Genomic DNA, 21,396 nt, shown 5'->3' with positions numbered 1-21,396 from the left:
GGAGCTGACCTGGAAGGCTGCTTCCACCTGAGCATCAACACCTCAGCTAGTAATCCAGGAGTCTTGCCCTGTCATCAGCTTCTCTCACTCAAAACTCTGGCTCCAGGGGTCCTGATGTCCGAGACAAGACATATGCCCAGGCCCGAGAGAGAGCACCTGCGATCATTCTTAGGGAAGAGGGTCAGATTCCGGGCCGAGGACTTCAGTAAAACAAAGAACCCTTGATAAAAGTAGAGTCCCCTGGGAAGCAACACTTGCTTAATTTAACCTCATACTTCTTTGAACCCCCAGGGACGGCTTCCAATGGGACACTCCCCCCCCCCCCCACCTCCCCTTCTTGCACCTGTTTTGTTTCTTAAAAGACAGGCTTCTGCTTTCACATCATCTCCTAAACCTCAAGATGAACGCTGGCTGCAGGGGAACCTGAAGTTGGAAGGCGTCTAGGCGCGAGAGCCTGTCTCATCCAGGGAGGCTCCCAGGTCTCCCAAGGTGCCCGCGAAGCCGCGGACCCCAGGGGCGGCGACCCGGAGCTCCGCACCGAGCCCCCGAGCGCAGCGGGCGCCCAGGCGAGGCGGGCGCGCGGGGGCCGGCGGCCCGGGAGGGGCGGGGCGGTGACTCACGCGGCCGGGGGCCGCGGCGGCACCTCCGGCCGAGCCGGGCGAGGGGCTGCGCCCGCCCGCGGGGCGCATGCGCGCTGCCTAGCGGCGCCCGCTCCCTCCCCGCCCACCTCTCCCCCCTCCCCCTCCCCCCCGCCCCTTCATCCCCGCCTGGCTCCCTCTCTCCTCGCCCGCCGGGTGCTGAAGTTGGGCGGATGGCAGCAAACCGGCTCCGCTAGAGGACTGAGCCGCTCAGCCCCGCGCCCCCGGACCCATCGCTGCGCTGCCCACACCTCCAGGCGACTGGGTAAGATGTTGCCTCCGATCCTGAGCGGTGCTAAGTCAGTGGCATCAAAATGTCTGCTTTGCACCGATGGGTGCATTTTTTTTTTAAAGGTAACAGGGGGTGGGTGCGGAGGGGAAGGAAAGAGGGGGCGGAGAGTGCAACTGTCGGTGCGCCGGCTGGGGAGTCGGGTGGCGCGGGGGGTCTCTGGGCCGCCCCGGGGCTCCGCGGGAGGAAGCGGGGGCCGCGCCGCGGTTTGGGAAGTTGAATCCCGCGTTGCAGCCTCGGCGCGGTGCGCTCGTCGCCCTCCGGCTGCTGCGGACCCGTTGGGCGAGTGTCCTGCCCGCCCCGGGAACCTCCAGTCGGGTTCCCCCAACGGAGAGCCGGCGCCTTGGGGATCCGAGCGAGGGCCGGGGGGCGGCGGCGGCGGCGGCGGCGGCGGGAGACCCCTGCGGGGGCGCAAGGTCCCGCAGATCTGGTCTGCTGCTTGTTAGCAAACCGAATGTGAAATTAACAGTGTCCAATCGAACGAGCACCTCGGGGTGGAATTTTCTTCCTTCTTTACCTTTGGGAAAATGCAGGTGGGGAAGGTGTAAGGGGAGGGGGGTGGAGTCGGTGCAAAAATGCATACCTTGAGCGTCGGTAAAATAGCTGAGGTGTGTGTGTGTGTGTGTGTGCGCGCGCGCGCGCGCGCGTGTGTGTGTGTGTGTGTGTGTGTGTGTAGGGGATGGGGGCCTCTCTTTTGTTCTTTCCCCTCCTTTTGGTCGGAGGAAAGGGAGTTCCAGTGTGCATTGCTTGGAGTAGATTTCACAGCCATCCAGGGGCGAGGAGGTGGAACGCCCACCAAACCCCTAGCCGCTGCCCGGGTGGGTGTATCCGGGACTCTTGCTATAGGTGATGCTGATTCTTTCCATTATCGCTAGAATTCCAGTTTAATAGCGGCGGACTCGCCAGCCTTCCTCCTCCTCTGCCTCTTCTTGTGCTGCGGCAGAGGCTGGGTGCAGACACTCGGCCGTTTCCTCTACTCCCTGCCTCCCTGTCTCTGAAAAATGTCGGAGGACTTGAGGATGGCGGAGAGACAGAGCTGGTCTCGGAAACCACGGATGGGGAGATGCTCCTGACGAGCGGGAGGCTGCTGGCAGGGCTTCCCCGGCAGCCCGCGCCAGCCTCGGGAGTCCCTGGGCTCCTGGGGACAGGGCAGGGGTCGCCTTCGCCAAAAAAGATGCCCACTGTGCGGGGGGACACGCCCTGCGCCCCCCACCTCCGTCCGGAACCCCTGAAGGGACACCCACTCACCTGGGACAATCTCGGTCGCTCTGGCAAGACTGACCCTGGCTCCTGGCATAGTAGCTTTCCTAGCCACTCTGACCTTTTACATAAACGTTTCCTTCTTTAAAAAGAGGCACTCGAAGGTTTGTCTAGAGAACTTTGCAGTCTTCCCACAGTTGTTTCTTTTTCTTTTTAAAAATTGTTATACATCCAGACCCTTTCCATCATGGGATGGTTGTCACAAATAATAATGAGAGCAATCTTGTAGTTTGATTCCCGTTTAAAATAAGCGTTTCTGAGACTGTCGTCTGCATTTCCGGCATTCACATACACTGGTTTTCCGGGTGATGAACCCTCTGAAAATCATTTAATTGGAGAAATGAGAAACAGTTTTCACTCTTGGAATGAGAAATAATCTTTCTGTCTTGGTTTCATAGCTGCTAGACAGTATGTGTATTAAATACTTTTGAAAACTGTGAAACACTTTGGGTAAATTGTATTGTTTCTTGTGACAACAATAGCAGTTATCTGTGAAACATACATTTTGCACTAATACCTAATGAAAAGCTGATTTGTATTCGTTAATTCAAATGAATGAGCCGTTTGACCTCCTCCAACTAAGTTACTATTATTAAGCTGTTTTTTCTGTTAGCATTAACTAAAACAATAATTAGCGCACTCATGGGAGAGTAGACATTCACTCTTTTAATAATCTAAAAAACTGTATTTAAAGAAATCATGGTAGGGTAGTTTATTTAACAGTTTTGGGAGATGAGAAAAGTGTTTATTTACAAAGGATTGGATGGTATCATTTATTAAATGAGATGAATCTCCATGACAATGCCACCTGATCTCAGAGCCATGGGCACTTTATCCTTCTTCCTGAATTTGTAGAATGAAAGATTAAGAGACCCACCTAATTTACAAAACAAGCAAGAGAAGGTGTTTGTTATGCCAAATTCTACCCTCTTGCTCTGGCTCCTCAACTATTCCTTGGTTTTCAGTCCCTACAAAAGAGAATTAACAAAAAGAGTTAATTTGCTATTCCTGTTCATTAATAAGGCATCCAGCTTTTCCTGCTCAAATAGATATCTCTCTGCCTTTAGGGATCTTTCTACAGAGATCTAGGCTTCCTTGTTGGCTCAGATGGTAAAGAATCTGCCTGCAATGTAGGAGACCCAGGTTCAATCCCTGGATTGGGACGATCCCCTGGAGAAGGGAATGGCTACCCACTCCAGTATTCTTGCATGGAGAATTCCAAACAGAGGAGCCTGGTGGGCTACAGTCCGTGGGCTCATGAAGAATTTGGCACGACTGAGCGACTGACAGTTTCACTACAGTGTCCTAAACGTCTTAGGCTTTTTAAAATAATAATAATAGTAATAATTTTTAAAAATTCCTTAACATTTCTTACCACTAGGGTCAGGGCCTTTGAAGAAAAGGAGAAATGTTTATATCCTCACCCATCTGACCTTATTATAACAGCCAAATCCAAAAGTAAATTGATAAAAATTCTGGTTGACTGTAAGAAAATTCTGGTTAAAAGTAAGAAAGCATTTACCTGTTAATTTCCAGTTGTAGAGATAGTGGCCTTCATCTAGAAATCCATTTGCTAAAATACACAGGCTTTTCTGGAAAAGTGAAAGGTGGGCATGGATAAGGAAAGCCAAAAGAGATGGAAACCTATCCAACTGCATTTCTGCTGAGAATTCTTTTTCGGATAGCCCAACTCTGCTTACTTGACAATGACAATATATTGTACCACCCAGAAGGGCAAATACAAGGACCACTGTACACACAGTGGATGCGAATAAAGTTGCTGATGTGCTGTGCTTAGTCGTGTCCAACTCTTTGCAGCCCTTTGGATTGTAGCCCACCAGGCTCCTCTGTCTGTGGGACTTTTCAGGCAAGAATACTGGAGTGGGCTGCCATTTCCTCCTCCAGGGGATCTTCCTGACCCAGGGATCAAAACCACATCTTCTGTGTCTCCTGATTGCAGGTGGATTCTTTACCCACTGAGCCATCAGGTAACAGGATAGTAAAAAGTATTTTATTTCATTTGATTATTACAGGTAGAGTATAAGCGTGAATTCATTATAGAGGTTTAAAATTATATGTTATTTCCAGGGAGTGACCTGAATCCTCAGAAATACTATAAATGTTTACGGAAGGGTTAAAGAAATGAAACAGTCCTTAGATTTAGGTAGCCAGGTCTTTTAATGTTAGATTATATTTACCCTCACCATCTCTTCCCATCTCCACTTTCCCCCAAAAAACTTCCCTAATATCCCCCCCTCCAAATTCCTTTCTCTTGTTATTCCTGCTGCTGTGCCAATACCTAGCATAATATCTGGCAACAGGCAAATATTAAATAAGAGCTTATTCAATGAATGAATTTTGCACAGTTGGCAAAGATCACAAAAGATTTCCTTGATTTTTACATTTGTTTAGAAGAGTGCTCATGTTCATTACCAAATATAGTAGTTTGAAATTCTAAAGATCAGGTTCATAGTCCTGCATCTTTGGAGGAAGCCATTTTTAGAATTGTCACTTTGTGAATATTCATGTTTTTGCCATAATACTGCTATTATTGATCTGTTTCAAACTTTGATTAAAGTTTAAATTACCTGTAGGCAGGCATGGGCATGATGAACACAAGCTTTGGGGCCAGCTGACTTTAGTTTTTGTCCTGGCTCCTCTGTTTAATAGCTTTGTCACCGTGGTCAAGTCACTTACCTGCTTTGAGCCTCAATTTCTTCAGATATAACAGCAGGGATGAACACCCACTTCCTGAGACGTTTGCAAGCGTAAATATAGTACAGTGTATATAAAGTGCTGGGTATGTGCCTAGCATGTCTTCCAAAGCCTAAAAAACTGCTACTGAAATATGGGGCAGTTTACGACCAATTCATTTCCTATGAATCAACAGGCATTTTTTTTTTTTTTTTTAAGAATTAGAATCACATTATAGAGCTTCATACTTGCTTTTACAAACAACAGACATTACTTTGTTGGCATTTTCCAAGAAATTGAAATCAGTATTTTTAATATAGTTTAGTGACTGCAAAATAGTTCACCTTATGCATCTCAGTTTATTAGTTAATCTTTCAATGTTTATGTTATTTCCAGTATTTTCCTGTTTTAAGTGATGTGCATTCTTAGGCATAGGTTTTTATGGCATTTTTTCCCTTTCGGCTTGATACTTAGGATATCTAGATCTCTCCCAAGCAATATCATCTTTTAAGAAATCATTACTAATTTGATGTGTGAAAATGATATTTTCAAACTTTTATTTCTTTGGTTAACTAAGAATGCTTATAATTTTATTCGACGTGGTTACAGCAGCTTTTTTTTTTTGTCTTGAGGATCACTTGTTCAGGTCTCTGCCACCTTGTCCACTGTATTCTGAATGATTTTATTTATTTGAAATGCTAATGTTAATTTTAAGAGACAAGGCACAAGCAAACAAAGAAAGGAAGTGTTTAGTGACAAAGAAGACAAGAGGCAGACTGCTGGGATTATTGTGGCTGAACTGACTCCCTCTCACATGGAGTGAAGTAAACATCACCAAAGGCTGGAGAAGGATCAGCCATGCGATTAGGGCTGCTGTGGTGCCCATAACTCACTGCCACTTGCCACCATGCTTGGTCCTTCCAAAGTACATATTTCCTCTTACTCGCTGAGGTCTATCATTTTTGTGTACTACGCTCGTACACTCACACCTTACTAACAGGAAGGATGTACCTTACAGAAAAACTTGAGCTTTCTGGCCAACCCAACACACAGCATGACAAGTTTTTAGATTTTCATTGACTGTTGCCAGTTGCCAGTGTAAACTTTTGAGATTTCCTGAGATAAGTGAGATTGAAAGGAAATAGGCAAGTCGATAGAGGTCCTTCAGAGCGTTAATTGAAGTTTCTCACCAGAATGAAATCAAGTAAGTTTCATTATAAGGCCATGTTGTATTGGAATCCTAACTTACCTCATTTTTTAACTGGAGGTGAAACTTAAATATTTAAAAGATGAGACTAATCTGGTACCTTAATGAGTTTGTGCTGTAGTGTTTCGTGTGATTGAGTGTTCTGATAAGTTCCTGGTTTTGAATTTTTAAATTCTGCGACTACAGACAGTTGGTTTCAAAAGCTTAAATATTTAGCTTGGAAAATCTGTAAAGCCCCTTAGCTGTTAAACTACCTAGAAAGTGTAAAATTGTTTATAATTATTACTGGGTGCAGTTTATCAAATATTGTAAAGCCTCAGTAATACAGAATGTGTGAACCTGGAATTTATAATGAACAAGAGGCCCCTGTGGGAGGAACAGTGAGGTCTGGTGGAACAGAAAAGCTTCAAAGTTTCAAACAGAACTGGATTCGCATTCTTGCTCTACTGTTTACTAGATATGCAGGCGTTATTGGCTAAACTCTGTAAGTGCTTTATTCTTGAAATTCTAGCATGAGTAATAAACATCTAAAATCTCTCTGAATTCCTTAAACTTTGTGTTTGAGATTAAAAAAAAAAACTCTGTGTCAATAAATATAATTTTATTATAGACGATGAATGTGGTTCACAAAGCAAATATTTACTTCCTTGGATTAGGTCACAGGCTTTTCAAGGAACTTCTGATTGGCTGTTGAAATACAAAGGTTATAATTCAAGAGCCATGGCATTACATTAAACAGACACAACCCAGGGGAAATTATGACATAAATGAATGAGCAGGTAAGTGTTTATTTCATTTCTTTAATTATCTTGGGACTTCCCAGTGGCATCATGAGTTAAATTCAAGGAAAATTCTTTTGTGAAAGTTGACAACAGTCTGTATTTCAATAAATGGTAGGGGCTCAGTTTTTATATTTTTTGGCATATTATGACAGGCTATCTAATCTAGAGATTTTACAAATCCATTTTGGTTCTAGGAAACCTACCTCATATCTCCACCCTATTTCCCTCAACTCTTTTCCTTTTTCAGGCTTCAGTTAATCAAAATCAACAAAGGTTTGAAAGTCTGCTGTAACAAGAGTGGCAACTGTGTGATTTAATTTAAAGGGTGTGAAAAAGCATACGGAAAATTCCCCTTGAAAGAGACTTTAGAAACAGTGAATGCAATTTGGTAGAAAGAGTTCAAACTTTGGATTCAAACAGCCAGAGATTTACCCTTAACATTATTGAGTCTTAGTATCATTATCTGTAAATTAAAGACTGATTGTGTATATCTTAAAAATGTTGAGTGATTAAATGAAATGATGTCCATAATTTGTCATGTATTGACAATCACTATGCAACTGTTATGGGACTTCCCAGGCAGCACTAGTGGTAAAGAACCTTCCTGCCAGTTCAGGAGACTTAAAAGACACGGGTTTGATCCCTTGGTTGAGAAGATCCCTGGAGGAGGGCATGGCAGACCACTCCAGTATTCTTGCCTGAAGAATCCCATGGACAGAGGGGCTTGTTGGGCTGCAGTCCATAAGGTCACAACCATAAGGTCACAAAGAGTACATGACTGAAGTGACTTTGGACACACATGCAACTGTTATATACTGTACTAGAGTTAAAGAATGAAAAATAAACCCAAGAATAATTAAAATAATTAAGATAAACCCAAGAAGCATCCAGTAGATGGTAAGTGCTTTAAGGCATTTTTGTTTCTTGTCAGTATTTGTCTTGACTAATGGGTCCTTAATTAATATGAAAGCTGGGTTATTTTTTCCAGAGCAGCTTGTTTAACCAACCTGTTAAGTGAACATTCATTCATTCATAAACATTCTCAAGCATATATTATGTACCAGCCCCTGCGATATGATTTTGGATACAAAAAAAAAAAAAAAAAAGATTAAACATGGCCTCTTTCTGCAAGTTCACATAGAAGCTTCTTCAACTTAGTATTATTTTGTTTGCATCAGTTGAGCCCTGGTTGTTCTAAGTTTACAAGTCATAACTAGAGATGATGTGGAAGTAATGAGAAAGGATCTCCTGAGGATTTAGGAATTTTAGGCTCATTGACTTCCAGGTGTAGAAATCTCTGCTGCTAAAGAAAGCTCTAAGCAGAGGCTCAGATAAGGGGAAGGGAAAATAGGAAGTGGTTCGCTGGAGCTCTGTGGTTGATTTACCAGCCACCAAGTCCAAACCACAGAAGACCTGAGGCTCAGCCGTCTTTGTGGACCCACCCCAGCTCCCAGATCTCCCTCTTTAAAGTGACCGCATTTGTCTGCATACAGGTGTACTCTGCCTACCCCTCTCCCCCTCACTTAAAGGCTACCCTGAGTGATCATTGGGATATTATTTGGTATGTTGGGGGAGGGGTAAGCAAAGGAAGATAGAGGAAGTGATAACCCTACCCTTCCTCAGGACCCACATTTCCCATACAATAAATATATTGTCATTTTTTCCCCCAATATTATAGCAGTTCTTTCACTGATAAACTTTTTGTAATATAGTAAATTGACCAGAAGGGCGTTCCTGGTGGTTCAGTGATAAAGAATCCGCCTGCCAATGCTGGATACTTGGGTTCAATCCCTGGGATGGGAAGATCCCCTGGAGAAGGGAATGGCAACCCACTCCAGTATTCTCTCCTCGGAAATCCCACGGACAGAGGAGCCTGGTGGGCTGCAGCCCATGGGGATCACAAAAGAGTTGGACATGACTTAGCAACTAAACCAACACGATTGACCAGAAATCCAGAATAGTCTTTTCAGAGATGAAAAAAAAGAAATTTGTTTTTAAAGAAAGCCATCTTTAGCACCTACTTGTTGAAATCACTAATGTGATCTCTGAGTCTAGCAACTAGATTTTTCCTGATCTAGGATGATTTGATATCATTTGTAAAACCAGGGTGAAGGCTTTAAGTCCTTCCTAGCAAAATGCTGTGAATGTATAGTTAATTTAGCTATATATAGTAATGAAAGAATTGGCATTATGAATGAATTAACTTGAAAATAGCTAAACCCTCATTTCAGCCACCAGATTTAACTTGGCTTATCTTCAAAGCTTTAATTGGGCTGTTAATAAGTAACCATTTGTAGTAATTTGGGGTTTGAACCTATTTCTCAATTTATTTCACTCAGAACTACTACACAACATTTTGCTGGTGACCTATGCGTTTTGTGTGGTCAATACTCACTAGATAAAACCAAAGGAAAATGAGTATCTTTTTTGAAAGCACTAAGGGATAGCTATGCTGTATATTTCTGTATAATTTTTTATGCTGAAAAGCAAGTGATAGAGAAATTCTTGTACATTGGACTTGTCACCAAAGTTTAATATTTTAAAAAGATGATTTTTGTGTCTCAGCGTCTGAGTATATGGGTATGGTTTCCCTTTTTGTTTATGAGTTGAGAGCAGGAAGTAACTGACCTGATGCTTGTGTAGTCATAGCCAAATGCTGGGAGGGGAAAATACATGCTTGAAAATCCAAGGGGAGGTACACTGAGGTAAGAATTAAAGTCAAGTGAAAAACAGAAAGACTGGGCTCAGAAAACGAGACTATTAGCTACAAACTTAGTACTTCTTAAGGTATAATGTCATTCAGTACATTATTATGTAACTCCGCGGTATGATGTAACCACCTCCAGTTCTGTAAATTCATGCGGTCTAATCTTAAGAAGGTAATTTTTTTCCCCTTAATTCAGTTTTTTCGTTGACTGAACATCTGAGTAATACAAGTGGTGTTTCATGAGGTAGAATTTCATTAAATAAGTGTTAATTCCAGGATGGAAAAAAATGCAGAGCACTTTTCTTGACTTGACATAGGTTATATTGAATAGTTAAAAATTCTTGTAGGTGATACTCAAGTTCAACTGCATTGATAGAAAATCTGCTCCAAATTTTCTTTTTAAATGTCACTACTCCTAAGTCCATCTTGCATAAAATTAACTTTTTTGTGTGTGTAACAAAGAGATCTTTACATTTTGCTTTAAAATACCAGCAATGAATAAATGCACATTGTTTTATTGAGCAATGGACGGTAGGATGACTTAACGTCCAAACTATTTATTAAGACTTTGAGGGAGTGACAAGTGTGTTTGGAGGAGATTATTTTTAAGGGAATGTGGATTTATGGCTTAGCAGAAACACTGAAAGTAATTACTTAGTGAAGCTGCTGATTACAACCAAAATCTATGTTGCACTGAGTGCTCTGGCCCCTGACCACTAGCCCCAGGAAAGTCCAAGTCTGGTCAAGTCTGGTTAGATTTCATGCAAAAAGAAGGAAGAATTGGAACTGTGCTTGACATTGGACCCCACAATCTAAAAAATTAAATTATGAACAGGCAGAAATGATGGGAAAAGAGCGGTCTTTTGGTGCACCTGTTAATGGCCCACATGGGTCTGGTTTTCCAAGAATTTGCATTCTATTCCCAGCTAACCTTCAGATTCAGCTACTCATCCCTCTCACTCTTTTTGTTTCCTGCCTCTTTATTCACAATTAATGCAACTCACTGGAGCCTTACTCTGCAATTGGAAATATGTGTGCTCAGTTGCTAAGTCATGATCGACTCTTTGTGACCCTGTGGATGGTACTCTCCTGCCAAGTTCCTCTGTTCATGGGACTTTTCGGGCAAGAATACTGGAGTTTGTTGCCTTGTCCTCCTCCAGGGGATCTTCCCAGCCCAGGGATCAAACCTGAGTCCCCTGCGTCTTCTGCATTAGCAGGCAGATTCTTTACCACTGAGACTTGGGAGTAGTATCATTAAATAAGTCACTGCTGAGGCCGAAGGAACCTAAAGACTAGTTGAAGATAGAAAATAGATATGTAAATTGCTATTACTATTGTGTTCTAGGAGAGAAATAAAATGCTGTGAGGAACTTTCGATTCATTTTAGGTGCTCAGACCAGAATCTGGTAAACATTTTTTGGAGGCGGTAACATTTTTTCAAAGTACTGAAAGACGGAAATTTGAGAACGAATGGCCTTCCAGGCTCAGAGACAATGTAAAGAAAGAAAGGCACAGAACTAGGGAAAGTCAAAAAATACTTTGTGGCACAGTTTTCCAGAAATACAAAGTACGGGCAGGAAATCACAGGATAAAGCTGAGGAGGAGACAGATACTGGCAGGTATTAATATCCAAGTGAAAAGCTAGCATCGTCCTTGATAGGGGCAGAGTGCCATGGGTGTCAAATAAATAGGACATCACAATGAAGACTGGACATGTCAGGTCTGGGGAGAGGAGAGGAGAAGGCAGCAGGGACACAATTTCAGCTCTTTGGGTGAGAGAAGATGAGGCCTGAACTGGGAAAATATCCAAAGGCTAACTGAAGGCATTTGGGAAGATGATATCATGAAAACCTGTTCCACTCAGAGCTTTCAAGACTTGGTCACCATTGAGATTTAGAAGATGTGAAAAGACCCTTAAAGCCAACGTAGATTTGAGCCTGTGTACCTAGGTAATGCAGATGCCATTAAGACCTGGAGAAACCAAACTGATGAAGAGGCTGAGTTCAACTTGGGGAAGGTTTTGCCAGATCCATCAGGGTTGTTGATTAAAAGCCCGATTGATTCAGTAGGAAGCAACAAGTCTGCTCTTAGCTATGTCAGTAGAGGCACAGAGCGTCTAGAAGGAAGTTAAGGACACTTCTGTACTGTTCTGCATTTTTCAAACCACAACTGCTGCTGCTGATGCTAAGTCGCTTCAGTCATGTCCGACTCTGTGCGACCCCATAGACGGCAGCCCACCAGGCTCTGCCGTCCCTGGGATTCTCCAGGCAAGAACACTGGAGTGGGTTGCCATTTCCTTCTCCAATGCATGAAAGTGAAAAGTGAAAGTGAAGTTGCTCAGTCGTGTCCGACTTAGCAACCCCATGGACTGCAGCCCACCAGGCTCCTCCATCCATGGGGTTTTCCAGGCAAGAGTACTGGAGTGGGGTGCCATTGCCTTCTCCGAAACCACAACTAGAATGCTGTTTTGAATTTCTTTCCTTCTGGACACCCTCGTTAGAGTTTTGTGATACAAATAGTAAAATGAACAGAAACCAGTCATTCATGGGAGAAGTGATTATTGGAGGCATTTGTATTTTTTTAACCTGGAGTAGAGTGGTTTCCCTAGAGAAATATGTATGTTTCTCCATTTGGAGAAGAGCCATGTGAAATGATTAGACTCATTTTAAATTGCCCCAGTGACATAACAGGAATAACAAAACCACATGGCAGAGTAGTAAGGAGATAATACAGACACTGCCCTGTATCAAATGTAAATTTGGCATTTAATGTAACTTAGCTGTTTGTTATTGTTGTTTAGCTGTTCAGTTGTGTCTGACTGTGCAACCCCATGGACCGTAGCCTGCCAGGCGCCTCTGTCTGTGGGATTCTCCAGGCAAGAACACTGGAGTGGGTTGCCATTTCCTTCTCCAGGGGATCTTCTTGACGCAGGGATCGAACCCACATCTCCTGTACTGCAGGCAGATTCTTTACCACTGAACCACTGTTTTTCAGTTCAGTTCAGTTCAGTTCAGTTCAGTTGCTCAGTCATGTCCAAGCCTTTGCGACCCCATGGACTGCAGCACGCCAGGCTTCCATCACCAACTGTCTTTACCACTGTCTTAAAAATAGCATTAGAACCAGTGGGCACATGTCATTGAGATAGATTTTGCTGTTCTATTGAGAATAACTGTTTAACAGTCAAAGCCAGCTTGGTAGATGCGCTACCTTGAAAAGTGATGAGTTTACTGCCAAATGCTCAGTGGATCAACAGTTGGCAGAGATGTTATGGAGATGAGTTAAGGGTTTGGAGGGGAAAAGAACGGCAAGGTCTCATTCTGACTCCACAGTTCAAATGGCTCCAGAGAATTTGGAATATAGACTCAGAAGAGAGGTTTCAGCTAGAGATAAACCTTGAAAATCTTTTATTACTGGTGGTGGTAGTAAGTGATCACCAGGAAAAAATGTTTAGGGAGCAGCAGCAACCTGGAATAGAATCCTGTAGAGTATCTATGTTGAATGGGCATGTGGGAAAAGAAGGAAACTAAAATACATGCACATATATATCAATACATTCATTCGTAAAATGATCAGAATGGGGAAAAAAAGGTGTTAAAAAGAAAATGATTTTCGTTTTTCTCTTTCTGACTTACTTTACTCTGTATGACAGACTCTGGCTCCATCCATGTCTTTACAAATGACCCAACTTCATTTCTTTTTATGGCTGAATATAAAATAGATAATGAATGAGAAGCTACTGTGTAGCTCAAGGAACCCGGCTCAGGGCTTTGTGGTGACCTAAATGAGAAGGATATCCAAAAAAGAGGGGATATATATATACATATGGCTGATTCACTTTGCTGTACAGTAGAAATTAACATGACATTGTAAAGCAACAATATACTCCAGTAAAAATTAATTTAAAAAAGAGAGTGAAGGCACTGTAGTATACCATGAAATCAAGAAAGTGGAATTACTCTTAGCCAGTTTCATTCATATTTATAGTTCTCTCCCAAAAAAAGATTGGAGAAGAGACAGGGAAGGAAGAGCAGCTGGTTTTGTCATGTGGCAGAGAGGGTAAGATCAGGAAATTCCTTGGGATTGTCTAGAAAGCACTTGTGATTAATGATTTATATACTTTCTGTTTCCAAAAGGTTTGGGGCAACTTAAACAAAAGCACTTTCACAGAGGGCAATGAAAAGTAAACAATATATAGGTAAGAAGCCACAGAGAAAAATAAATGGGGGGCGGGGTGTGCAGTAAGCATGGCCCAGAACATGGATGGGCATGTTGTCATAACAGAAGCACTCAGTTTCAGCTCTCAAGTTCCAACCACCAAAGTAATAGGGTTTAACCAGACAGGTTACCTGGAACCCACTGGTAAACGAAGAAAACAGTCTTTCAGAAGTCTTTTTTTCCCCTGGCATGAATTTCTGTGAATTGTATATCCTATGGATTCTCAGTTAAGGAACGGTAGCATATTACACTACCATGGTGCTGCTGAATCAGATGCTGGCTTGCTTTGAATTAGTTTCTTTTTTAAGCCCTTGAAGGTCAAGTATGTAGTATTAAGATGAAGTCTGTAAAAGCCAGTAAGGCAGTGATAATTTGAGACTTGCCAGGCGTCTGGTTACTCCTGAGTCTGAAAAATCAGCATGTGAGGTAGCATTAAAAGGAAGGGCATTCTCACTAGGAGACTCTAGGGTAATTCCAGGAACACAGGGGAGAGAAGACACTACATGCCCTGAAGCCTCAGGTCCTCTGCACACCCACTCCCTGGACGTAAACAACTCTCCTCTTGATCTTTCTCATCACCCACACTTCAGTTCAAATGTCACCTCTTTAAAGACCTTTTCTGTACTCTCTAATGTTGGCCCATCCTTATTCCTCCTTTGGTCTGTCATTCTTTAATAATAGCCTACTTTATTTAACCCACAGCCTTTACTGTACTGTTGTTTGATTTATCATGTCTTCCTCCTTCTTCCAAGGAGAATGCAAATTAGTACACCGGGAAATGCCAAGAACAGAGCAGGTGCACCGTGTGTGGAAGGAATGAATGATTTGTGGATGGGGAGGAACTCAGCTCAGTATTGATGGGATAAACTAAACGAATGGTGGTTCTGGGAATGAAATAAATTCTCCCTAAAGTGCTAGCTGAGAAGGATGATTATCTTCATGACAGATTTTGTTCTGGGAATTTTAAGAACACTCGGACTTGGAAGAAGAGCACAGATTCTCTGTACACTTGCCTTTCCACTTATAAGAAGCAGGGTTCCTAATATGAATGTTATGTTCATGTATATTAGTTCATTGATCAAGGTTCTAAGGGAGGGCGGAGCATAAGTGGGGAGAGCACAAAGGGCCCTGTGGGGGGGTGGGTTGGGGGGTGCACACACATACTCATTCATGTCTGTTTCTCTGCAACCCCATGGACTGTAGCCTGCCAGGTTCTTCTGTCTATGAAATTTTCCAGGAAAGTATGTTGGAGGAGTGCCATTTCCTGCTCCAGGAGATCTTCCCGACCCAGAGATTGAACCCATGTCTCTTGTGCCTCCTGCATTAGGGGGTGAAACTTTACCACTGCACCACCTGGGAAGCCCACAAAGGGCCCTACTTTGTGGCGAATTCTCTTTTTTCTCCTTTGAGATGAGACTGTTTAACTTTACCCTCTTAACTTTTGAAGACTATCTTTCAAAAATATTGTTTGCTATTTTGGCATAAATAATGTTGCAGGACTCTTTTTTAAAGTACTTCGTTATTAATTGTACCTCCTTTTACGGGTCCCTCCAGACAGCTAACAATAAAACCCCTATTGTGCTGGGGAGTGTCATTGTTGGGGGAGGTGTATGTGGGTGGTCCAAGAAACGCATAATAATTGCCTCAGGTATAAATCAGTTCACTGACATCCAAATAGAAAAGCAAAGGTGCCCTTTGAAAGAAGCAAGCACCTGTGTATTGGAGAAGAAAATGAACCTAACTGATGTTAAGACTGAAGCCAGAATGAAAGGTGAACCGAGGCACAAGGAATGTAGACCAGTTGTTTGAATGAACTATGGAGAGGTGAGGACTAAATAGAGGAGAGGGCATGGCAGCCTGAGGTGGGTAGCAGAACCCAGGAAAAGTGTTTTTCAACATTTATTTTAGGTTTACAGAGGACTAGGTTTGCTGGTTGTGAGAAGCAAAATCATCAACAGAGAAAGTTCCGGGGGAATGCTATGAAATTTCCTGGAGCATCGCTTTTATTCATCCCTGAGAAATGTAAAATGTTTCTATATGGAAACAAAAGCAAATATTGGGAAATAGCATATATTATTCATCATTCATTCATTCAAGGTTAGACCTAATCCTTGAAAGAAACTGTGATTATTTGAGCCCCATTTTGGGCTTGGCTTCCAGACTCTAGGGTACAAGTATAGCATTTTAGAAGTAGTGGAATTTCCCCAAGGTTATAGACAGACAAGGAAGTTTAGAATCATGGAGCATAATAAGCTCAAAAGGTACCTTGAAACTATCTGAGTCCACAAAAATAATTTTTTTTCTACCATCTCAACTCTAATATTTGAGCTCATAGATAGAAGAAAGATGTCCTGGAAAAAATGTTAGAAATTGCTTTTTTTCCTAATGGTTTTACTGGAAACATCCAAAATGACAAAAAGTTTTTTCAGCTTAGAAGACAGAATAAAAATAATAATCTAGTTTTCCTTGCATGCTGAATGAGGAATTTTGATCATAATATTAAGTGTATTATTTAGTCAATTGACCAAATGTTTGGCTGTTAAAAAAGTTCGTAAAAATGTGAACAAAGAATTTTCTACTTATATTTTGTTAACTTGTTCCACAAGGGGCTGTCAATCTAATAAGTGTTGCCTTGTGTAATGAGCAAAAGTAAATTACCATAGTTTCGACCAGCTATGAATACAAATTTCAAAATGAAACTGAGTGCCAAAAGTCACAAATTCACTGGGAAAGCAGTCTTTTGAATGTGATATGAAATAAGGTTAATTTCCGTTTATTTTCATTCTCTTATTTGAAGGCAGAGTAGTGAACTGTCATTCAAAAGTAGAGAGATAAACAGAAAACTAAAGTTCAGATCATAAAAACGAAAGGAAGGAATCAGTGTTTAACTGCAGGTCTTTCAAACCACAAAGCAGAAATCAATTTCACTTTGTGTAATGTCTTGGGGTTGGTTGTTTCTAATGTCCCACTGCATTTGGCTTCTGTAGGAATAATTTGGGGATGGAGAACAAGTGATTTTGGAAAAAAAAAGTTGTGAAGTAGAAGAGAATTGACGCTGAATGAGAAGCAGACGTTTGTGTATGACTCACCCAGGGAAGTTTCTCTTTTAACAAATACTTTGTCGATGTTGTTCAGTCACTCAGTCGTGTCTGACTCTTTGCAACCCCATGAACTGCAGCATGCCAGGCTTCCCTGTCCTTCCCTGCCTCCCAGAGTCTGCTCAAACTCACGTCCGTTGAGTCAGTAATGGCATCCAACCATCTCATTCTCCTCCTGCCCTCAATCTTTCCTAGCATCAGGGTATTTTCCAGTGAACCAGCTCTTTGCATCAGGTGGCCAAACTTATTGAGTATCTATTAAGTGACAGGCTCTGTTCTGGGAGATTCAGATTTATTAAAAAACAAAACAAACAAAAATGCCTGTCTCTAGGAGGCATATATGTTTGATCTTTGATTTTTTTAATTGATTCATAAAGGGAATCCTTTGTAAGGCATTCAGGGTCCTTTGTAAAGCAGGGCTACCAAATAGATATCTGTGTATAATATACATGTTTATGTATATTAATATTTTATTTTACTCCTCCATTAATTGCAAATAAATAAGGCTAAAGATCATGGCATCTGGTCCCATCACTTCATGGCAAATAGATGGAGAAACAGTGGAAACAGTGTCACACTTTATTTTGGGGGGCTCCAAAATCACTGTAGATGGTGATTGCAGCCATGAAATTAAAAGACACTTACTCTTGGAAGGAAAGTTATGACCAACCTAGATAGAATATTGAAAAGCAGAGACATTACTTTGCCAACAAAGGTCCATGCTCCTGCCTTCCCTCATTCAAGGAAATAGAGCTGATAGCATCCCAAGTTCCGGGCACCAGGGGGAGAAGTGAGCTTATTTTTCTTCGGCAAGAAATCGGACTTCCCTCCAGGAATTTCCCAGGAATGAGCCGCCTGTTTTATATTCATCCCTTAGCTCTTTCTCACATTTGCTCTTGCTTCCCTGTGTTCTGAGCTCGGAGGTACATTTCAGAGAATTGAGAGCATGATGAACTGATAGAGAATTTTGAGGAGCATCAGAAAATTTAGATCATATTTAACAGAGGTAGAAAACCAAAAGAAATATGTTCCTGAAATGCGTATTTAGGTAGTAAGATAGGAATGCAGTTTTACTGTGTCTAAGCTCCTGGAAAAATTATATATGGTAACTGTATAGTGTGTGGAGCCAGAATGGAAGTGAAGTGAATAAAAATGAATAAAGCTGTAACAGAGAAGAACCAAAGGCAGCTTAAAATTACAAGGAAGGATATGGCACTCTTTTTTTTTTTTTTTTTTTTTTGACAGATGTTTAGCAGATCTCCCTGTAACTGACATGTATGCAAAGTTTCCAATTATAGGAGAAACAATATTTCCTAAAGTGGAGCAATCTGACCTCCTCTTGTATCTGTGATTTATTTTGGTTCATAATGACATATACAGAATCATGGAATGCCTTTGTTTTCAAGGATAGCATTGAAGCAAGAAATGAAGACTTATCAGGAGCTGTTAGGGATTTGATTGTTACCAAGGGGAAATGAAACAAAGAAATCTGAATGTATTCTAAGAAAATAAGTAACTATAGCTAATGCTTTGGTTGGTTTTATTTGTTTTACAATGATGGACTTTACAAATGTGTGAGTATTCCATTGCCACTTGCAAGATAGTGAAGGACAGAGAAGCCTGGCATGCTGCAGTCCATGGGGTCGCAAGAGTCGGACATGACTGAGTGACTGGACAACAACAGAAGAAGGGATATTTTTACAGCTGAGACTTTAAAATAATAAGTTTTAAAGTTATGTGTTTGGGGAAGGAATTAAAATGTAATTATCATAGTGCCTGATGTGATAAAAAATATGATACATACTTTAAGAAGTTTATTTTTACCAGTAATTGTTTTGTACAATGTGAAAATTGTATTATATAATTTAGTTTAACTTAAAAGAACAATTAAAGACTTCATAGTAAAATGAAATCAATTTAAATAAATTATTACATTTGTGTTAAACTTTTTTTTGACACTTTAAATATAACTGTAATGCTGTTAAGAGGTGTTTGCAAAATACTTGACATGCCAGTGATTATAGTATATAGTGTGTGTGTGTGTGTGTGTGTGTGTATGTTGTTCAGTCACGTCCGACTCTTTGCAACCCCGTGGACTGTACCTCTCCAGGCTCCTCTGTCCATGGGATTCTCCAGGCAAGAGTACTGGAGTGGGTTGCCATTGCCTTCTCCTAGTATATAATACTATACTGCTAAAATGTGTGTTTAATCTTGAGGTGGGATTTTGGAGAACTGAATCCTAGCTATGGCCGTAAAGCTAATTCGTGAACTCCTGAATCCTAGCATGCCTAAGAACTGTAAGATTCAGATGAGATCACTGTCATGCCATCACAATGTTTATGTTGGTTCCCACTAGTCATCTGGGGTTGCTGATCGACCATGGATCTGGATGCTTTACAACGTAGTGAATGCCTCCTCCTAAAGGAGGATTTCAGAGGCAGAGTCTGCACTGTTGGAGGATGAACGTCTTCCTTTTCTTTCTTCCCCTCCCCCTTCTACCTGCAAAGACCGATATATATGCTTACTTCCAGAAAGTGATTTCTGCTCTGCCACGTCTGTGCCTTTGCTCGACATATTTCTGCCTGGATCGCTGTACATATGTCCCTTCACATTCCTAAATCCCGACCATCTTTGAAGGTCTAAGCTCAAGTCCGAAGACCTTCACGAGCCCTCATCTGGCCTCCTCCAAGTGGCCTCTCTTTGGAAACTGCCTGTATCATAACAATGACACATGTTCTTTCTTTTTTTCTCCATAGTTTATTTTTTTTTTCATTTAGACACTTATATTGTCTTCTGCATGAGCAAACCCTTTCCGTTTCCACATTCTTATCCAAGGGTGGCATCTACAGTCACCCACAATGGAATTCCAGCAGTCAACCTTGACTGATCCTCCCCACCACAACCATCACACCCTTGCTCATATCTAACTATCCCCAACCAAGGCTTACTCTGCCTTTTGGGAACTTCTTACCTCTGCCCCATTTCCCCATTTTTGCTCTTCCAGTTCACTGTCCGCATCTTGCCTGAGCTCCTTGGCAGCATTCTCTGTCCACCTGTCCTCCACACCAGTGCCAGGATGAGCAAGCATATTACTCCTGATGCTGCCCTAGAGTTAGGAAGCATGCACTGTCTCCTATCACCTACAGATAAAATTCAAATACTTTGCATGTCTCACTCCCTGATTCCTCCCTGCCTGCCTGTCTGTCCCTGATTGGTTTTTATTCTCAGGCACCTAATACCCAGTCACATTGAATCAATGAGTGAATCTATCTTTAAAAGACAGGCCATGCTATTATAAGTCTCCTGGGTTTTGCTTATAGTATTACCTCTAGATGGAATGTTTTACCTGCCTTTATCTACTTGGAAAATCTCACACATTGCTTTCACTAGAACTGTTTCTAGCTACCCCCAGCATAATTCTGTGCTTACTCCTCCACGAATGAAAATTTGGTAGAGACTTCTATGATCTCACAACCAGGTTATAAGCTTATTGAAAACAGGGATCAATTTTTTAGAGGGGTGCAGAAGCTTTTCTTTAAATGTCCCACACAAATAATAGGTCTCTATATGCAGGTCAAGAAGCAACAGTTAGAACTGGACATGGAATAACAGACTGGTTCCAAATAGGAAAAAGAGTACGTCAAGGCTGTATACTGTCACCTGCTTATTTAACTTATATGCAGAGTACATCATGAGAAACACTGGGCTGGAAGAAGCACAAGCTGGAATCAAGATTGCCGGGAGAAATATCAATAACCTCAGATATGCAGATGACACCACCCTTATGGCAGAAAGTGAGGAGGAACTGAAGAGCCTCTTGATGAAAGTGAAAGAGGAGAGTGAAAAAGTTGCCTTAAAGCTCAACATTCAGAAAACAAAGATCATGGCATCTGGTCCCATCACTTCATGGGAAATAGATGGGGAAACAGTGGAAACACTGTCAGACTTTATTTTGGGGGGCTCCAAAATCACTGCAGATGTTGATTGCAGCCATGAAATTAAAAGACACTTACTCCTTGGAAGGAAAGTTATGACCAACCTAGATAGCCTGTTGAAAAGCAGAGACATTGCTTTGCCAGCAAAGGTCCGTCTAGTCAAGGCTATGGTTTTTCCAGTGGTCATGTATGGATGTGAGAGTTGGACTGTGAAGAAAGCTGAGCGCCAAAGAATTGATGCTTTTGAACTGTGGTGTTGGAAAAGACTCTTGAGAGTCCCTTGGACTGCACGGAGATCCAACCAGTCCATTCTAAAGGAGATCAGCCCTGGGTGTTCTTTGGAAGAAATGATGCTAAAGCTGAAACTCCAATTCTTTGGCTACCTGATGCGAAGAGTTGACTCACTGGAAAAGACTCTGATACTGGGAGGGATTGTGGGCAGGAGGAGAGGGGGACGACAGAGGATGAGATGACTGGATGGCATCACCAACTCAATGGACGTGAGTTTGAGTGAACTGTGAGAGTTGGTGATGGACCGGGAGGCCTGGAGTGCTGCGATTCATGGGGTCGC

The 21,396-nt window shown here is 42.0% G+C and overlaps 1 protein-coding gene across 1 annotated transcript in view; it reads left to right on the top strand.

Annotated features, from left to right (window-relative positions):
- Window positions 762–21,396, top strand: part of RGS17 (regulator of G-protein signaling 17) — a 101,107-nt gene continuing 80,472 nt past the window's right edge. The window contains exon 1 of the mRNA XM_005684926.2: window positions 762–903. The gene's annotated coding sequence lies outside the window, so the exon portion shown is untranslated. The remainder of the gene's footprint in view (window positions 904–21,396) is intronic.

The sequence above is a fragment of the Capra hircus genome, chromosome 9 (genome assembly GCF_001704415.2).
Source record: "Capra hircus breed San Clemente chromosome 9, ASM170441v1, whole genome shotgun sequence".
In the NCBI taxonomy this organism is placed as follows: Eukaryota; Metazoa; Chordata; class Mammalia; order Artiodactyla; family Bovidae; genus Capra; species Capra hircus.
The sequence above is the reverse complement of the archived record's forward strand: the minus strand, read 5'-3'. Positions and strand labels throughout refer to the sequence as shown.